At 44.6% G+C, this 20,108-nt stretch overlaps 1 protein-coding gene across 1 annotated transcript in view; it reads right to left on the bottom strand.

Moving 5' to 3' along the window:
- ZMYM2 (zinc finger MYM-type containing 2) overlaps window positions 1-13,520 on the bottom strand; it is a 581,711-nt gene extending 568,191 nt beyond the window's left edge. Inside the window, exons 1-2 of the mRNA XM_029602506.1 lie at window positions 13,184-13,520; window positions 12,107-12,165 (exon numbers count right to left, since the gene is read on the bottom strand). The gene's annotated coding sequence lies outside the window, so the exon portion shown is untranslated. The remainder of the gene's footprint in view (window positions 1-12,106; window positions 12,166-13,183) is intronic.
- Between the last annotated feature and the right edge of the window lie 6,588 nt (window positions 13,521-20,108).

Raw genomic sequence — 20,108 nt, 5'->3', positions numbered from 1 at the left:
AATTGCGTTATTCTTGTAATGTCCGGATATATCCATATTTTTTCACCTAAGTAACATTTGTTTCTATTACGAAAAACTTTTCAATACATTGTCTCTTTCTTCAGGAACTAAAAACTTTAATAGCAACACTCCTCTTCTCTCTATTTGTTCTTCTTGGGATGTTTCTAGGAATCCCGTCAGATCTTCTAGTGGTAATGATGGAATAGAACTTTCAACACGATTTTCCCCCACTCAAAGTAACTGTTCCACCTCTTTGAATAGATTCAGGTAGAAAATATGCATTCATAATAGTGGGCAAATTACCACTTGAGAACTGCAGTATTTCTCGGAGATATTTTGCAAATTGTTCCTTTGGTGATATTAATTTACACTTAGGGAAGTTCATTACTCTCAGATTGTTATATCTGAGGTTGTTTTCCAGACTCTCTAATCTCTTATTTGTCTTAGAGTCCCCTTGAATTAATGCAGACTGAACACCTTTTATCTGGTTTATTTGTGAATCCAAGTCCTGAATTTTAGCTGAGTTTGCTGAGACTACCGGATCACATTGAATTGATCTTGAAAACCTGATATAGAATTTAAGGAAACAATTGCCTTTTCAATTGCAGAAACAGCATTCCACAACACATCCATTGTCACTATTTCAGGCTTTTTTGTTAAGGTAATTCCTACCGGTATATCCCGCGTTGTTCCTCCCAGCTTGGTCTGGTCAGTCGTACTCCTTCCAATAGTGGTGATTCCAGGCAGTGCACTGCCTACACCATTTAAAACTCCGATGTTTATTTCTTTCAGGACAGGTAAAGCTCCTCCGTCCTGAAATTGCCCCGTCTCTCTAGCGGTTGGGCCTCCCTCGATAACTTCCCCCACTTGAAGCAACTTCGGCTCAGGGGTTCCAGCTGACCCGCACGCTTCGACATGGGCAGGGGGGGGGAAGGAGTAATCTGTGCACCAGGGCTTAATGATGGCTCGTCGAGAAGTGCATGGGCTTGCTCCTCCACCCGCACTAAAGCAGACTCTCCTGGGCTTGCCCCCGTAGCGGGATAACACTCACGGATCGTTGTCTGAACCAGGGTGGGCTTCAGGGGGGGGGGGGGGGGGGTGTCGAGGTTTCCTCCCTTACCTTCCCCTTTCTTTTAGGGTGCGGCATATTCAATCAAAGGCAATGATTACTGCACAGCGATCCGGAGCTCATCTAAACGCGTTCTTCCTTCAAAACTGTACACCGGTGTGATATGTATTTTATACAGGAACGTCTGTTTATAAAAACTAAAAATAAATAAATAAATAAAACACCATTTGTTCTCCAAAAAACCTTGCTGTTTATTTTTATATTTTCTTGCTGGTGTTGCACTAGCAAAAGGGCAGGTTGGAGCCGGGTCAGCCAGCAAAGATCTTCAGTTTTGGGATTTCCTGCCACGCAGCTGTTTGAGAAATCTCAGCAGCCACATTCTCAGCTGATTGCGCTGTGCTGCAATGACCTTCTTATTGCTGCGGGACCAGGGGGAGCCTTGGGATGTGATTTCTGCAACGGCAGTAGCAAGAAGGATTTCTCTCTTCCCGCGTGCCCAGTAAACATCACTTCCTCTTCCAGAAGAGGGAAAGGTCATGTTCCTGTTGCCCGCTTCCACAAATATGGCTGCCATTCGCTGCTAGCCCAGGCAGGAACGGCAGAAGTGTTTGTTTTGTTGAGGTGGGGGAGGGGGGGGGGGGAGAGAAAGAGCAGTGGGTCACGACATGCCCGTTGAGAACCGCTAGTTTATACAATATTCTACCAGGGAGAACAATTACAAGGAAAATTCTTCTATGACCCCAAAACAAGTGTCATCTAAAATCTGCAAAACAAAACCTTGATAAGCCTGAACCTTTTTCTAACAATCCTAGAACTAAAAATGTCCCACAGCCAGTGAAAAAACTGAAGCTTAGGTTGGATATTTTAGCAAGATAAACAATGCAAAACATCTCTCAAAATCAATCATGAAGTACTTACAGGAAAACAGACCAAGTGAAAGTGTGTATAGATATTGAGAATCTGTATTTAACACATACAAGAAAACCTAAGAATATTTCTGAGCTAGAAGAATTCCACAAGGAAGAGTGGGGAAAAAAAAAATTCCAAAACCAAGAACAAAAGAATTTTGAGCTGGCTACAGGAAGTGTTTGGAAGCTGTCATTTCTGCCAAAGAAGGCACTATAAAATACTAACTGAAAGGGTGTCGTAACATTTGAATATACCATATTAAAAGTTCTCTTATTTTCAATCTTAACATCAGCAAATATTAATTTTGCATTAAAAATTTAACATAGTAATGATGGCAGATAAAGAACAAATGTACCATCCCAGTCTGCCCAGCAAGTTTCTTATGGTAGTAACTGCTACTCTATACGGTTATCCCCATGTTTCTCATAAAGGTTGTAACTGCCACTCTGTGAAGGTTACTCCTAAGCCTTATATTAAGGGTAGTAATATTTACAATCAAAACCAAACATCTATCAAACCCATAAACTTACTGCTAGCAACAACTTTATGGATGAGCAGCCTTCTTAATTCAGACAATGTTGCTTGAACAGACTTTGCTTTTGGATTTGGCCAAAGAAGCCTGGGCTTTTTTCCTAATGTCTGTATCAGTACCCCGGACCATAAGAGTCAGGGCCCATCATCTGAATCCAAGTCCCCTTTTTCCCTTCCTTGCCACCCCCACCCCAAAGCAGAAAGCAATGTTGTAGTTATATCAAAAGAATTAAGGTTACTAGGTTATGGATATTATCCCCATGCCCTCTAAGGATAACAACTGCCACTCCATCAGATTACCACCATTCATCCTTTTCATTTCCAACCTCTGGCCTTTAAGATTCATTCTGTCCATGTAGAAATTGTCAGCTTGTGTTCACTTAAGAGATTCATTGAAACGTCCAACTGGTCCAGGGATACCTAAACTTTTGCCCAAGTTAAATAGGCATTTATGCCAAAACCATTATTTCCGTGCTGCAAACACGAGTAGTGTTCAGAAGACTCTTGATGTAAATATTAAAGTGTTCATGTGCTTTGAGTAAAACTCAGTTAAGTTGCACATTTTGGATAACCTGAGTATAGTACTGTTTGCAGCACTCAAACTAATCCAGCGAGCCATCACAGTATAAGATAGAGATGCTTACCTGTAACAGATGGTGTTCCTCACAGACAGCAAAAATGTTAGTCCTCACACTTGGGTGACATCAGATGGAGCACGTGCAGCATGCCATACTGCCTCGCATCCAAGTGGGACCCCTTCAGTCTCTAATTTAGCTTAAACTTGGCGGAACCAAGGGGAGAATAGGAGACTATCCAAAGTTTCACTACTGTATGCAGCAAAATATGGATTCTGACTTCATAAAATGGATGTGACTAGTATTTCAGCAGAGAAATATAGATATGAACTTTGGCCAGAATAGCAATGTGTGACAATTATCTGGTCTGCCAACACACACTGTATAACTACACCTCTCAAACAAAATATTCTCTCCACAAACAAAACAGACCTAAGACAATACAGGACACGTGTGCGTGTGTAAGAAAAGAACTAAGACCTTCAGCAGAGCTCAGTTCTACCTGGAAACTAGACCATCCAAGCCAGAAAGAAGACCTTATCAAACTGGTCAGCTGTCACAGCCTGATCACGTACTCATAAATCCTTACAGGAGGATGGTAGGTTTTGTGAAGACTAATATCCTGCTATTCTTGGAGAACACGTTACAGGCAAGCAACTCTTTCTCCCAAGAAAAGCTGGATAGCAGTCCTCAAACATGGGGAATCCCTAGCTACAGAGTGCCCCAGGAAAAACCCAAAACAGCATCAACAGGTAAAAACTGTTACAGTGGCAAAAGGCTATATATATATATATTTTTTTTTTTTTTTATTTTTTTTTTTTAATTAAAGGGTAGCCCAGAACCAAACGGAGCAAGAGAGCTGGGTTCCAAAACAGACTTAATATGATGCATCAGATTCCAATTTGACAGAGTGTGTTGGGCAAAAGCAATTCTAGGTTTGTTGCTGTCAGAACAAAAAACTGGGTGGACTGTCTAAGGGATTCAGTCCACTTCAAACAGAAGGTCAAAGCTCTCTTGCAGGCCAAACAATGTAGCACTTGTTCACTTTTGTGGACATGTGGCCTGGGAAAAAATGTTGCACTGCTCAACACGCGGACACACCCCCATAACCCTGATGCAAAACAGGTGTTAGTAGGTCCAAAATGCACGCATAGGTAATAGCGCTCATTACACGTAAACGCATGTTGATCAGGCTATTATCTATTCCTCCCAATGCAAAAAAGTGCGCCTGACATGCACATTTTTACTCGCCAAAATTAACACCTGCCCCGAGCAGGCATTAATTTTTGGAGAAGCCCAGAAAAGTGTACAGAAAAGCAGAAAATACTGCTTTTCTGAACTTCCTCCAACTTAATATTGTGGAGATATTAAGTCAGAGGAACTAAAAAATTAGAAATGTCACAAAAGAAAATTGTAAAAACGAGTGCCAGCAGTCAAGTTAGGAGGGTCCATTTTCCTAACCTGTGGCTGTGCACAGGTTAGGAAAAGGGATGCTCTAGCATTGAGCATCCCTTTTCCTAACCGGCTGTCAGCCACCTCTCCCGGGCGCCCTAACACTTTTTTAACCCGGTAACAGATTTAAATATTTAATCGGGCGCCCGGGAATGGTAGCTCAGCATGCATTATGGGAGCGGGCACACAATCCTTGAGCATACTGACTTTGCAAGCTAATGTGACTGCCACCAAAAATCTGGTCTTCCAGGTCATAGGCATCTACAGGCTCAAAAGGAGTTTATCAGCTGCGTCAATACCACACTGAGGGCCCATGACAGCAGGTGGTTTGATGGAAGGCTTCAAGAAAAGAAAGCCCTGCATTAAACAGACAACTAAAGATTGTGAAGAAATGGATCTAATTCCTACATAGTGATGTAAACTGCTAGCTGAACTAATGCAAATCCTGAGTTGGTCCTAAGACCTGACTGACTGATGTAGAATCACATTTTGTGTGTTCAACACTAGGAAAGATCAAGGGCCTTTCCACTTGCACCAAAAGACAAACCTCTTCCATCTTGATCCACATATTTCCTCTGGAAATTCTTTCTAAAAGCCAGAAGACCACAAAACATTAGCAGAGTCAGGGGTTGTAGTTATCGTCTCAACATCCAGGGTGTGATGGTCAAGAACCACATGTTGGGATGGTACCAACAGTCAATCTTTAGTAATAAGGGTTGGGGAATTCTCCCAACTTGACTGGATTCCTGATAGTTATCTCCTGCACAAATGGAAACCAAATGTGTCTTAGCCAAAAGGGCCCTACAAAAATCATAAACACCCCTGGTCTCAGTTTTCAAAACATCTTTGTGATGAGAGGTATTGGAGGATGTGTACAGTATACCCTAGCCCCAATTTAAGAAAAAAGTGCCCAAGCTAAATATGCCTCAAGTCCCATTTTAAAGGAGAAGAGCGAGACCTTTCTGTTCGGAAGGGGTGCAGATAGATCTACCATGGGGTGCTACACACATAGAATGTCTTGTTTGCTATTCCGTCAAGACCCATTCATGGGGGTTCCAGCATCCAAACTGTCCACTAGGACAGTTTACTCATCTACCAGAAAAGTGGTTCTCAGGACCATTCCCCAAGACAAATGGCCTAATCCCAACTCTGGATACCCTAACACAAAGCTCAGTCCCATTACCCCCTGCTCATTGATGAACATTACCACTTGATTGCCCATTTGGACAAAAAATTTTTAAGACCTTTAGAGCATACCAAATTGCCCTTAGCTTTAGAAATGTATTTGAAGCAGCTTTTCCCAAGCCCACCAAAGGCCCTGGTTACAGAGCATCCTCTATGAGGCTCCCCATCTCAGAATGGATGCATCAGTGTTTAGGATAATTTAATTGGAAGATTCCAGAAGGGATACCCTTGGCTAGATTATGGATAGGGAATTCATTCAAGACTGAGTAATTCTGATGCTGTCCCAAAGATCCTGAGTGGCCTGATCTCTGCGATCCAAAAGTTCACTAGGGGCCTGTGAAGACATGCCAAGGAATCAACATGAACCGTTGATGCCACAATGCTCAAAATCTCAACATGTCCCATGTTGACTCCTGGTGTTTTCTCCATTTCAGACATCAATGTAATAATCCTGGCTGTGAGGACAGCTGTTGCCTGAGTCACGCCTAACAGTGCTCCTATAAATTGTAATTGAGTTGACAGGCTCAAGTCAGACTTGGAACAAGGTGCATCACCAACTAGTAGCTCCAACACCCAGATGGCCTTGCTTATCAATTCTGTGGCACTTGTTCCAGACCAGCCAACTGTTCAGGTAGGGGAATACATGCATCCCCAGTTGGCACAGCATTGCCCCGACTGCCAGACTTTGTAATAACACAGTACTGACTCCAGGCTGAAAGGCAGTATGTGATACTGAAGGTGGTTTCCACCTACTATAAATCATATTCTCTGTGATGTGGAAATATGTTTTGTGTGTGTAAGCATCCTTTAGATGGAGAAACCATGATCAGCCCCCTGTTTTGGGAAGTGAATCAAAGTGCCCAAGGAAATCTTAAACGTTTCCTTTTTCAGGATCTTGTTCAAACACACTTATTTGGGTCCAAGCAATACTTAGTGTAAAATCCCCATTCTCTTTCTTCTTGAACAGGTTCCACACTGACCTCTATGGAGAAGTTCCATCTGTAGCAATTCCTGATACTGAGACACTGGTCAAGTGGGTTTTGGTGGGTAATTTGGAGTGATCTCAACAGGGAGTGTCTTCTATTTTTTCTATGATCCAGTCAAAACCCCACTCCAGCTTTTGGCCAGATCAAGGATGGTCAAGGATAAGCACAAGGACCATATTTACAGAGAAAAACATCTCCTCAGCTAACAGAAATGCCTCCTGGGTGCTCCATTTGTGTACTTCTTTGTTGAAAAACAAAATGTCTGGAGTGGTAGTGGAGAGGATCTGAAACTTTGTACAGTGATCTTTAATCTGAACCAGTTTCCTTGACCTTATTTCCAGAGATATTCGCTCCACTACAAGACATCTGCAAATCCTTCTTGGACATCCAGTCAAAGATCTCAGGTCTGTAACTAGGTGATTCTGCGGACATCAATACCAACCGCAGACGTCCTAGCTGCCATCTCAAAAACAAAGTTTGACCGGACCATGTGATTTCTACACTAAATACCTCTTATCCACCAGTGCTTCAAAGTCATCACACTGCTCGAAGTCGTTTTGGTCATTTCTTTCACTTTCTTCAATGTCCCGCATACACTGACTCGTGAATAGCTGCTAGGACGCTACGTAGATAGTGAGCATATGCAGTGTGTGTGTGTGTGTGTGTGTGTGTGTGTGTGTGTGGGAGGGGGGGGGGAGTTTTCCTTCCAAGCAAGTTCAAGGTATAAATTCTTTTCAGTGGCTCCGAGGAATGGGTTCTGGACATCTTGTCTCTTTACAGCAGATTTGACCTCCATCGACTGATGTGGCAGCTGCTGCTTCTTAACTCTTGGAGCCTTCTGGACACCATTTATCGCATCCACCTTCTTGTTTACTACAGCCAAAGAGAAGGAGCTCACATTATTCGTCTGCACTTCCTGAAGGAGCTCATGGCCTGGGACTGCCAGGACGTCCTTGGGGGCAACTATTTTCTAAATAAAGCCAGCAAGGAAGAGGTCCTTGGGAAGATACATTCTCCTTTCCTGTGGAAGAGAAGGGTCAGAGGTTAAACCTATTTGCCCCTCCTGCTCAGTTAAGTCCTCAGATCCACAGCCATAAACAGGAATATTCTGAGTCTAAACCCGAGTGGCAAGTCAAGGGCATGGATCAAGACCTTACATGCGGGCCGATACAGTAAGGTGCGGTAGAAAGAGGTGCGTTAGTGCCCGGTGCACCCACATTTGCGGCACACACAGTTAGGATCACCTACCGCTCAATACTGTATTTAAATGGCATGCAAATGCAAGCCACGTCCATGAAGCACAATCCATTTTACTGTATAGGCGCTATACAGCGCCTATACAGTATCCTGGGTGCGCTGGTACCTGTCATTTCAAATGATGTTTGAAATGACAGGTACCAGGAAGTGGATGGTTCTCTTAGACCCCGCTGCCTTGAGCGCCCGGGGCCAGCAAGCCCCAGCAGCTGGCAATCAGAGGCAGGGAGCGCAACAAAGCACCCTCCTTCGGACGGACAAGTGACGAAATTCACAGTCCCAAACCAAACCAACCCAAGACAAGCCCCAGCAGAGAGAAATGAAATTTCACAGTCCCAAACTTTCCCCCAGCCCCCGCTCACCTACCCTGGCCGCGGTCACGCAAGCCCCCAGCAGCAGCAGTAGAAGGGTGTCGAGAGAGAGCAGCTTCAGCAGCCCCACTGGCGAAGGTTAATACATGCACGCCTGTAAATCCAATATGGGCGCTCAAGGCAGCGAAGGCGCATGCGCACACGCCGTGACCTCCAACGTCCAGCCGGTCACGGCGTGTGGGCATGCGCCTTCGCTGCCTTGAGCGCCCATATAGGACCTACAGGCGTACACGTATTCACCTTCTCCGGCGGGGCTGCTGAAGCCGCTCTCTCTCGCCGCCCTTCTACTTCTACTGCTGCTGCTGGGGGCTTGTGTGGCCGCGGCCAGGGCAAGTGAGCGGGAGCTGGGGGAAAGTTTGGGACTGTGAAATTTCGTCTCTCTCTGCTGGGGCTTGGATTGGGTTGGTTTGGTTTGGGACCGGGCGGCTAAGTGCGAGAAGCATTTTTTTTTTCTGTGGATTGGGTTGGTTTGGGACCGGGCGGCTAAGTGCGAGAAGCATTTTTTTTTTTCTGTGGATTGGGTTGGTTTGGGACCAGGCGGTTAAGTTCACACTAACGCCAGGGTAGGCGGTAAATTAGTAGGTTAATGACGCAGCAAGATAGCAGGTTAAAAAGGCGATAGTCGGGGCGCACTTTACTGTATGGGAGGGAATAGCTAATCGGATCATTTACATACATATACATGCTGCGGGCGGAAAGGGATATACGTCAAGTTAAAGAAGCAGTAAGGATCGGTAAAAACAGATAGTGAATCGCGGGTTAGACTTAAGCGGCGAAATTGTGAGTACACAGCGGGTTAGAAACGGGGTAACTGTGGCCGCGCTTTACTATATCTGCCTGATGGTTAGCAAACAAGACCTCAGAAAGGAGTGCATCTGCCTGTTGGGCCCCATTCCCAACAAACTCTTGAGCCTTGGGGGAAGATTTTCCCACTCACAATGGACTGGAAACATCATCTGTGCTGCAATAACCAATATTGATTCCCCTTGGGAAATGTACCAGTGCTGTTCCACCAGAAACAGGTAGGGATTCCAGTTATCAGCCAGATGTCAATCTGCAGGAATGCTGATGCCCTGATATTCTGCATCTTCCAAGTCAAGACCTCCTAGACCTTGTTATCCAGTTCCTGCTCAAAAACTCAATGCCAACAAGGCCTGGGAAGGCAAGACACCTAGACTCTTGGAGATGGATGAAATCCTGGGAATTGTGTCAAAGATGAGCACTTTAGGGGATTCAATGGTACTGCCAGAATGTCCCCATTCCAAATATCACACATCAATGGAGACTGATGCTTCCTGGGTCCCAGTCCTTCAATATCAATACCTCCGATATCCATATTGATGGGCATGTTTTACAAATCCTAAAATTCTTTTCAATAAGCCCAAGTGGAGAACAAGGCCTCCTAAGGGTCATAGTCACAGAGAGGGACATACCTGGACTTCATGGTTGGTAGTCAAGCAAAGAGATCCATAATAAACATGAACCTGTCACACAAGAGTTGCTTGTCAAAGTCACCCTCTCTTTTTTTAATGCAGCAAAATCAAAAGATGATGTCCACACAAAACCACAACTGATGCTACCTCCACACAAAAATGCAAGTGCACAATGTGGCTGCAGAAAAACACAAACTTAGAACAGTGGTTCCCAAACCTGTCCTGGAGAACTCCCAGCCATTTGGGTTTTCAGAATACCAACAATGAATATGCATGAAATAAAATTTGTATGCACTGCCTCCACAGCATGTAACATCTCTCATGCATTTTAATTGTGGCTATCCTGAAAACCTGATTTGCTGGGGATCCCCCAGAACAGATTCGGGAGCCTTTGTCCTAGAGCAAGGTCCAAAAAAAAAATTTAAAAAACAAAAGGAAGATAGCAGGGCCCAGCAAAAGAATTGCTGCATTTTCAGGAAACAGAAGGCCCCCTAACAGCACACCACCACCTATGGGGGTTCCATAAAAGATGAGACTGAAGAGGCCCTCAAATGGTAGTAAAGCATGCTTTCTAGAAACTTTGAAACCAAACTCCCATGTCCGTGTCCATCTGATGTCACGCTTACTCGAGGGCCATCATTCTGCTTGTCTTTGGAGAAATAAAGACATATTTAATGAAAAAATTATGAAATTTTGGTCTTTCATAAAGGACCCAGTCATTTAGGAAGATTACTATTTTATCTGAATTCACATAATATCTTTAATCAAAATTAAACTGTACACAATTCAATCAACAGCAAATTCTGAGGCTGATAAACACAGCTCTTCAAAATAAGAATACAAAAATGGCAGGAGTCGATTGGCACCTTATAGTCTAACCACTTTATTAAAGCATAAGCTTTTGAGAGTCCTCCACTTTGTCATGTATCTGTCCTCTAAATCTTATGCTTTAATAAATGCTAGTCTAAGATGCCACTCGACTAGTGTCATTTTTGCTACCCCATACTAACATCTATCCCTCATGAGCATAGAAAAGAAATAGCAATAAAGCTAAATGGGACAGGGTAAGCAAGCAAAGGTGACTTGGAAAGAGGGAATATGGAAGGTAGAAGTATTAAAGAACTAATTAGTTTAAGCAGTTTTTTCACTTTTTAGTTTTGGCCTAGCTTCATTTTTAATAGGAAAACATGTTTGTTTCTAGCCTGTATACAGATATACCTATCTTGAAAGTGTGGTTGCTGCAGGTTCAGAGGATAATGTGTACACAAAGGGCAAATACATACTTTGTTTAAAAAAAAAACATTAAAGAGGAAAGACAATAAACCCCAGAACTTTAACTACTATTTCGACCAAATCCTGTATTAAGGCAAGTCAACAATTATAAATTATAAATATGCTCAAAGCCCAGTCATATAGGTTCTACACGTACCTTAATGCCACCAAAATTAACACATTTTTAAAGATGTAAAAAAAGTTCGTGTTAACATCTTAATCTAAACAGGGGTCAAAATCCAAATGTTAAACATTTAACAGTATTAAACAAAACGGTAAAGTATCTAATAGCCTTTGCCACAAATTGCAAATTTTGTTTATTAAAATTTAAAAGGCAGTCACTTGAAAGGTTGGAAGTTTCAGCGACTTCTTGTGGGACCGTGGAGCACTACATCCAAATCTACTCTGGCGTTGCTCAATTACATCCTTCTACCTGCCGCGCTCAGCATTACTTTTTACTTTTCTTTTTGGCCAGCGCACTTCATAACCATTCTGAAGTTCCCATTCTCAGGCACACAAAAGCATTAACGCAGTCTGGTTTCTTTATCGACAGGTGAAAGCAGCTACTTCATACTAAAACATGACTAATGCGATAAAAAAAAAATAAAAATCCTATTTATGTACAACTCTAAATTACGCCAGACTTCAGAGGTGAGATTGCAGCTAAAATATCGGTCGCTGTATTCCAAAACGGTGGCGGAGAGCAAGGTCTCCGATACTTTTTCCGTGCATTTTGTTTTCCCGTGTGTTGGGCGTTCAAAGCGCAGCCGTGTTTAAATCCTTGCCACAGTTCGAGGAGAATCCTCTAGAGGGCGTTTGATATATGCCCCGTACGGCACGCAGAGCTGCAGGAAGCGTCTCCCGGCTGCAGAGAGTACTGCAGGGATCACTAGCTGCAGCAGAATCCGCCCCCACCCGAGTCTTACAGCTATGGCTGCCCGCACGCAAAGACCGCCCTGGCCTCCCCACCTTATCACCAAACAAAAAAATAAATACCCCAAAACTAGAGCGAACGTAGTCTCACATACTCTAAATTCGCACAATAATAAAAGGGAAATTCAATACTTACAATGGAATTTGTGCGTATTTTCTGCCAAGCCCGGCATGAAAATGGAGTAAGAGTTGCCCCTAAGGAAAGAGACAGCGCTTCATCAGTCAGAGATAGCGCGCTGCACAGCGCCCTCACCCATTCTCTCTCTGTCATCACTAAGCCAAACTACATACTCCAGGTGCGATGTTCTGTAAACCCCCTTCAAGGGGGGCTGTAAATGTTTCAACGCTTCACCAGGGATATTCTCTCTTACCGCAGCATAAATGCCCCAGGCGCTTCAACATGGCTGCTGGCGGGGGCAAAAGCGCGCAACCTCGCCACCACAGCTCAAAGAAAGGGGAAATCACGGGCCTGAAAGCCCTGGCAATTCCCTTCACCAGAGAGATCAACATGCAGAAAAGACCTAAAGACCTGTTTTAAAGAGGGGGAGAGAAGCGGGCGAATACCCCGCCTTTGTCAATTGCCCCGTATCAAGGGGGGGTTTTCCACTTGATACCCGCCCCCCTGCAGTAAGCCGGGCAACACTGCCTCGGGTCCGCCATTAAAGAGCGAAACAATACGTGAGCACCAGCAGGCAGTGCCTACAGAGTACCGCCGGAGGGGGGCGGGTGGGGGGACGAAAAGCACAACAACAACAAAAAGCCTGGGCCACCCCGGGCATGGGAATACTCCACCCGCCCGCAGGCCGAAGGATAACGAGAAGGCAACGGAACGGGCGGAGAAGCTCCTTCCTAGTCGCGCTGCTCACCGCCACCCTCGCTCCTTCGTCTCCTCAATCCCGCCTCTCCCCCCCAAAAAAAAATACTCCCGTTGTGTACACCCGTGCAGCCCCGCCACCCTTTTTTGCTTTAGGCAGGGTACCTACTGCCGAGCTAGCTGTGAGAAAGACGCGACAGAACGACACGCACACAGTGCGCTAACAGGAGCTGATTTGGGAAAATTACAGACTCCCTCGCGCTAAACCCCTAGGGTGAAGACTGGTCCCGCAGGCGGGCGCCTCGGGCTTTCTCGCCGAACATAATACTCTACCTACACACAACATATTTGGGGTAAAAAAAAAAATAATACTACTCAAACGTATCGTTACTATCATACCCCCTCTCTCTCCAAGAAAGCCCCGAGCACGCACTGCTACTCCGCGACTCGACTCGTTCCAGTCCCGGGCTAGAACTTGGGGGAGGGGAAGAGGGAGGAGCAACCTAGCCTGGAAAGGAGAAGAGCCCGCCTCCACCCGAAGCGATTCGTCGGTCAAGAGCGAAACTTGGTAACTGAAAGACTCTACTGGGCGGGAATGGTTGGCAGAATCCACCGCCCTTCAAAACAAGCCACGACTAATAATGGACAGTGGCCCTGTCGATCTAGAAGGCTGACCACGCCCATGCGTTCCCTGAATTTATCAGGTTAGGCGAACCCGAACTCATTGCCCTATGCCGTTCTCCCTGTGAGTGGCAGTGCGGCGTTCTCTGGGTTTGGACTGTCGCGTGGGGGTAGATGAGTACGGTTTCTGTATGTGTTTAACGGGAAGTGCTGATGTGAGTCTGCTGGTAGTAATTTGTAGCTTGTGTAGTATTTTACGCCCTTTAGAATAAACTGAGGCAACTTATTTTTTACAGAACCAGCACAATATAAAATTTTATTGTTTCAATTCTGGTTGGATGTGTTAGGCTGAACATGTGACCGGCTAAAACTTTCACGGAATCTTCAAATCCTGTTAATACCGACCTGGAATATTAAATAAGTAAACTGAACCAATATGTTTAGAAAGATATATACACATGCCTTATTTTTAGGCCCGGGAAAATCTTGTCACGGCTTCACTAGAAGCGTCCTCCATTTTGTTGAATGCTGCTTCTAAATTTGTCACCTATATAGACAACGGAACTAGGGCGTGGCTTTTTTTTTCAGCGCTTTATTAATTCGACATCTCACGTTCATGCAAGCACTTACAGAGACAGACAAAGCCTGCAGTACCTTTAGGTCGACGACAAAATTATAAAATATTCAAAGAAACTATACGGCACTCCAACCAAAATGGAGGACGTGCGGGCTGGATTTTCCCGGCTAAACTGAATGGTGATAGCCTAATGTTGCTTCGAAGATCCTTAATAGCCTTCTTATTCTACCAGTATCTAACATCGTGGATTATGGATTGTTTTGACATCTCTTCCAGATCAGGATAAAACGGAGTCTTAACTAACAAGTTTTTGTTTCTATTTCACAATTTTGTACCTTCACAGAAACTTTCTACTATTAGGGTAGTAGGCACATCAGAGCTACCAATATTTTTTTTAGACCACAGTGGGAAACTTTCTTCTGCACGCTCTTCATAGTTGTTAGAAAAAAAAATCAATTTGTTATGTGGGTACGTTATTTGCCAAAATAAAAATCTTTGTTGCCATGAGAGAAACATTTTTCTTGCACCCCAAATACATAAGAATGTAAAATGTTTCCACACTGGGACAGACCAAGGGTCTATCGAGCACAGTATCTGCTTTTGCATTAAAACTAAGCAGACAGGTAGGTCGGTCACATTTTTTTTCATTATTTAAATTTGTTGGCCCCATTTCTACCACTTATCACCCAATGAGTCCAGGATTACTCAGTTGGCTTTTGGCATCAAGGGTGCAGAAGAAAGAAAAGGAAAAAAGCAAGCTGGTGAACCGTATCATGCCTGCTCCAAGCAGTGCCCAGAGGCTACTGACTTAAGATAATTGACATGGTGGTAGCAGTAGGTATAGCGCTGGAAACTAAATTTGAGAAAATATATTCCACATTTGATGAGATAAATGCGCTGCTCATGGATTCTAACAAACATGGAGGCGCGTGTCTCTGGGTTACACCGTACATGTACCTTGGAAGCAAAGATTGTGGCATTCAAAACTGATCTTGCTCAATCATGCAGCAAAAGATAATCTCAAGAACGGATTGCGACCAGGAAACATCAGATTTATCCGTATCCCGGAATCTGTTTGTGACAATGAACTGTCAGGTGTACTGGAGAGCTGGCTGCCACATGTGCTGGCTATAGCTAAAAAAAAAACATGGCGATCTCCATATTGCACAGGCCACTGCCTGGGATCTAAGTTTACAAATCATAATAAGCCATATCCTCTTATTGCTAAATTTTTTAATTCAGCACATAAAATGCTTATAATGCAAGCATATCAGAAGAACAAGAAAATAAAATACGAATATCAGCATATCCTGATTTTTTCAAGATTACTCCTCAGTGGTCGCTGCGCAGAGAGACTTTATGCCAATCTGTGCACAATTGGTGGAGAGGCAAATTCATTTTATGCTGCAATTCCATGGTTTCACTGGGATTACTCATGAAAACAAAACAAGGGTATATAAGTCGGCGGCCAATGCCTTAGCCTTTCTGCGGTCTTTAGATCAAGAACAGGTTCATTGACTGAATATGTAGAAAGTGTGTGAAGCCGTCGCCAGACCGAAAGGAAGGGCTCGAAACTGGCAATGTTGGCTCAGGACCTTGAACCGCAGATAACATTGGTGATCCTGCCGGATCGAGATGTGCAGATACGTCCCGGTGAGATCTAGTGACGCGAGGAACTCACCTTTGCACATAGCAGCCACCACTGTCCTTCTAAGAAAACTAAAAAGTCACGGGATAGGAGGAGATGTCCAGGAAACAGAGACTAGGATTAAATGGTCAATTTTCTCAGTGGAAAAAGGTAAACAGTGGAGCTCCTCAGAGATCTGTACTTGGACCGGTGCTTTTCAAGATATATATTTATATATATATATATATATATATATGATCTGGAAAGGAATACGACGAGTGAGGTTATCAAATTTGCGGATGATACAAAATTATTCAGAGTAGTTAAGTCACAAGCGGTTTGTGATACATTACAGGAGGACCTTGCAAGACTGGAAGATTGGGCATCCAAATGGCAGATGAAATTTAAAGGCCGATTCAGTAAAGTCCGCGGGAGAGCGGATAAACACCCGCTCTCCCGTCGCGCACACCGGCCCCTCGCCGGTGCGCGCGATTCAGTATTCAAATAAGGTGGTGTGGTAGAAACGGGGGAAAAGGAGGCGCTAGGGACACTAGCACGTCCATAGCGCCTCCTTTTAGCCCGGAGCGGCGGCTGTCAGCGGCTTTGACATCCAACGCTCAATTTTGCCGGTGTCTGTTCTCTAACCCGCCGACAGCCACGGGCTCGGACACCGGATGCCGGCAAAATTAAGCATCCGGTTTTCGGCCCGACAGCTGCGGGCCGAATTCAAAGTTTTGGGTTTTTTTTACTTTTTTTTACTCTTCGGGACCTCTGACTTAATATTGCCATGATATTATGCCAGAGGGTGCACAGAAAAGCAGTTTTTACTGTGCACGGCCGATACAGTACAGTGCGCTCCGTCAGAGCGCACTGTACTGTATCGGCCTGTTAATGTGGACAAGTGCAAGGTGTTGCATATAGGGAAAAATAACCTTTGCTGTAGTTACACGGTTAGGTTCCATATTAGGAGCTACCACCCAGGAAAAAGATCTAGGCATCATAATGGATAATACTTTAAAATCGTCGGCTCAGTGTGCTGCAGCAGTCAAAAAAGCAAACAGAATGTTAGGAATTTTTAGGAAGGGAAAGGTTAATAAAACGGAAAATGTCATAATGCCTCTATATCGCTCCATGGTGCGACCACACCTTGAATTCTGTATACAATTCAGATTGCCGGATCTCAAAAAAGATATAGTTGCGATGGAGAAGGTACAGAGAAGGACAACCAAAATGATAGGGGAGCTGTTCCATTCCCTTTATGAGGAAAGGCTGAAGAGGTTAGAGCTGTTGAGCTTGGAGAAGAGACGGCTGAGGGGGCGATATGATAGAGGTCTTTAAGATCATGAGAGGTCTTGAACGAGTAAATGTGAATCGGTTATTTACACTTTCGAATAATAGAAGGACTAGGGGGCATTCCATGAAGTTAGCAAGTAACACATTTAAGACTAATCGGAGAAAATTATTTTTCACTCAATGCACAATAAAGCTCTGAAATTTGTTGCCAGAAGATGTGGTTAGTGCACCTGGTGTAATTGGGTTCAAAAAAAGGTTTAGATAAGTTCTTGGAGGAGAAGTCCATTAACTGCTATTAATCAAGTTTACCTAGGGTCCTAGCATGGCAATTTCTTATGTTCTTATGTCCTTAAGGTTTCCATGCGAAAACGGGGGATCCAAAGACCAGTTCACCTTCTGTAGATCTAGAATGGGACGAAATGTGCCCTCCTTCTTTTACATGGCTAAAAGACAGTGCCATGGAGAAGAGCTAACACAATTTGGGCTTATAGCTGGTGCTGCTGAAGCCATGGTAATCCCAAGATGATGGGATTCACACTGAAGAAATGACATGGAATGAGATGGCTTTGGAATTTAGAAGTGTGGTGTGAAGAGAGACAGGTCCCCATAAACAAAAGAGATAGTCACAGGTTGTTTTAGGTGATTGGTCAGGATATGATATTGGTAGACCAAGACTTGGTGTATGAAATTTCTTCATGTGCTGGAGTCTGTGAAGGCCTTGGAGAGGACCTGGATGTCGCCCGTGGAGAGTAGGACTGGGACCAGCAGTTGGAGGAGGAAGTTTTACCCAGGGTTGCTTCCCCAGTCAACCCTAGGCACACAAGTTTCCCAGCTTCTCCGGTCAATCAAATATCAGGTGCCCTCGACCAGTGTAGTACAGGTATAGACCCATCTCTCTCTGATGAAGTTTCTCTTCTCAGGAAAATTTTACTTCTTAGTGTCATTGGTCCATTGGTTGCCCTGAGTTCTGGTGCAGGTGTTGGAGATGGGAATTGTTGGAAATGGGTTGTTGAGGTCATTTGTTTTCCTGAATCCTGATGGTAGCAATCAATGCATCCATCTAGGGAAATGAAGGTATCCAAAGAAGGAGGGACGTCCTGAGCAGCCAGCTCACCTTTTATTCTGCTTGCCAACCTGTAATGCATGTTGAAGAAATGGACCCCTTGTGCCAAGGGGTGGTTGATGCTGCCTAGTGAGCAAGCCCACGAGGCCCACCTTGTCGGCTGGCGGAGAAACTCTGTGGCTGTTGTTATACTGCTTGTGGGCCGAGCTGCAAGCAGCTTCTCACCTCTCTTTCTCCAAGCTTTCAGCCGCGTTCCCGTTGCGGTCAGGAGGCTGCCGATGCTGGAGCTGTCCCATGGCAGTCACGGCCTGGACCGCCATGCTGCCGACCACCCAAGTGGCCAGAAGGCCATCGCTGCTGCCGCACCCGCACAGCCCGGACCGCCACTTTTGGGGCCATCACTCGTGGCAGGGAGCCACAAGTCAGTCTGTCTTCAGCGGCAGGAAGCTGCCATCGCTAAGGCCTTGCTCTGCAGCGTAGTGCCAAATTGGTTAGCTTCTCTGATTTCTCTTAGCATTTCATCATCTGACCATTTTGTCCAGGTGGACGGTAGTATACTCCTATCACTATACTCTTACCCAACACACATGGATTTCTACCCATATAGATTCTACTGAGCATTTAGTCTCTTGTATGGTCTTTATCCTGTTGGACTCTATACCCTCAAGTTGATCCTCCCTTTCATTGTGATATAATTTGTACCCTGATATAGCATTGTCCCAATGTTCATCCTCCTTCCACCAAGTCTCTGTGATGCCAATTATGTCAATCTCATCATTTGCTGCTATACACTCTAACTCTCCCATCTTACTTCTTAGATTTCTGGCATTGGCATACAGACATTTCAAAGTGTATTTTTTGTTTGTATTAACAACCTGCTTTTCAGTTTGTTTATTTATTTATTTATTTATTTAAAAACCTTTCTGTACCGTCGCTAAGTCATGTACCATCGCAACGGTTTACAAATAGGCACAAAATAAGGTATATGTAGGCAGTTTATCGTACAATTTAACAAGTGCCAATTAAGAACGGTTACAAAAACATTAATAAAATCAAATTTTTGGGTAGTGGTGGATTAGTCCAGGAAAGTTATTGAGATACTTAGGGATAATTCGGAAATCATTAGCTTCGGTGATTTTTTACATATAGGCACATGGATTATGTTTGCTTTTAATGAAACCTCTCTGTTGGGATGCCCTAACTTTCCTGTTTCATTAGTATCCTTCAAGGATACATTTCTCCGAACCATGCACTGCTGAGTGACTGTCGGTTTTCCCCCTTGTTCTAGTTTAAAAGCTGCTCTATCTCCTTTTTGAAAGTTAGTGCCAGCAGCTTGGTTCCACTCTGGTTAAGGTGGAGCCTGTCCTTTCGGAAAAGTCTCCCCTTTCCCCAAAACTTTCCCCAGTTCCTTACAAAGCTGAATCCCTCTTCCATGCAACATCATCTCATCCACGCATTGAAACTCTGGAGCTTTGCCTGCCTGCCTCTGGGGACCTGCACGTGGTAACAAACCAGATGTCAAGGCAGGCAGCAGAAGGACGGAGGCCAGGCCTGATGGGACTGTTGCAGTGCACGTGTGTGAGCAGTATTCACCTTTATGGCGACCTGAACAGCGCGAAAAGACAAAGACAAACTCAAGGCTCCAGAAGCCAAGATGGCCGCCACAATACCCGAGGAAGTTCACCATCCGGATGAATCCTTGGAGGAAAAAATATCTCAAGCAGTGGTATCAGCGCTGAACATGCGTTTGCATCAGCTATCGGATCAAATCGCAGATGTCCGCGCCTCACAGAAATCGACTCCCGAATCGAACATGTGGAGGGACACGTCGGCCTCATGGAGGACAACACAAGGGCCCTGGAAAGGAAGGTTGCAGACCTGGAAAAGGCGGTGAAAATCAGCGAAGACAAGATTGATGACTTAGAAAATCATTCCCGCCGCAATAACTTGAAGCTTGTGGGGTTCCCCGAGGCGCTCGCGGAAGCTGATCTTCTTCACCTTCTTGAGGCGTGGTTACTGGGCCTAGTCCCCTCGCTCACCTCTCCGTTGGGTGGCCTGCTGGAGTACGCCCATCGCATAGGCAGAAAACCTGAAGGGGAGCAGAGCCATCGCCCTCGGGTCAATATAACCCGATTTCTACACT

Source organism: Rhinatrema bivittatum, chromosome 5 (genome assembly GCF_901001135.1).
Source record: "Rhinatrema bivittatum chromosome 5, aRhiBiv1.1, whole genome shotgun sequence".
Lineage (NCBI taxonomy): Eukaryota > Metazoa > Chordata > Amphibia > Gymnophiona > Rhinatrematidae > Rhinatrema > Rhinatrema bivittatum.
The sequence above is the reverse complement of the archived record's forward strand: the minus strand, read 5'-3'. Positions and strand labels throughout refer to the sequence as shown.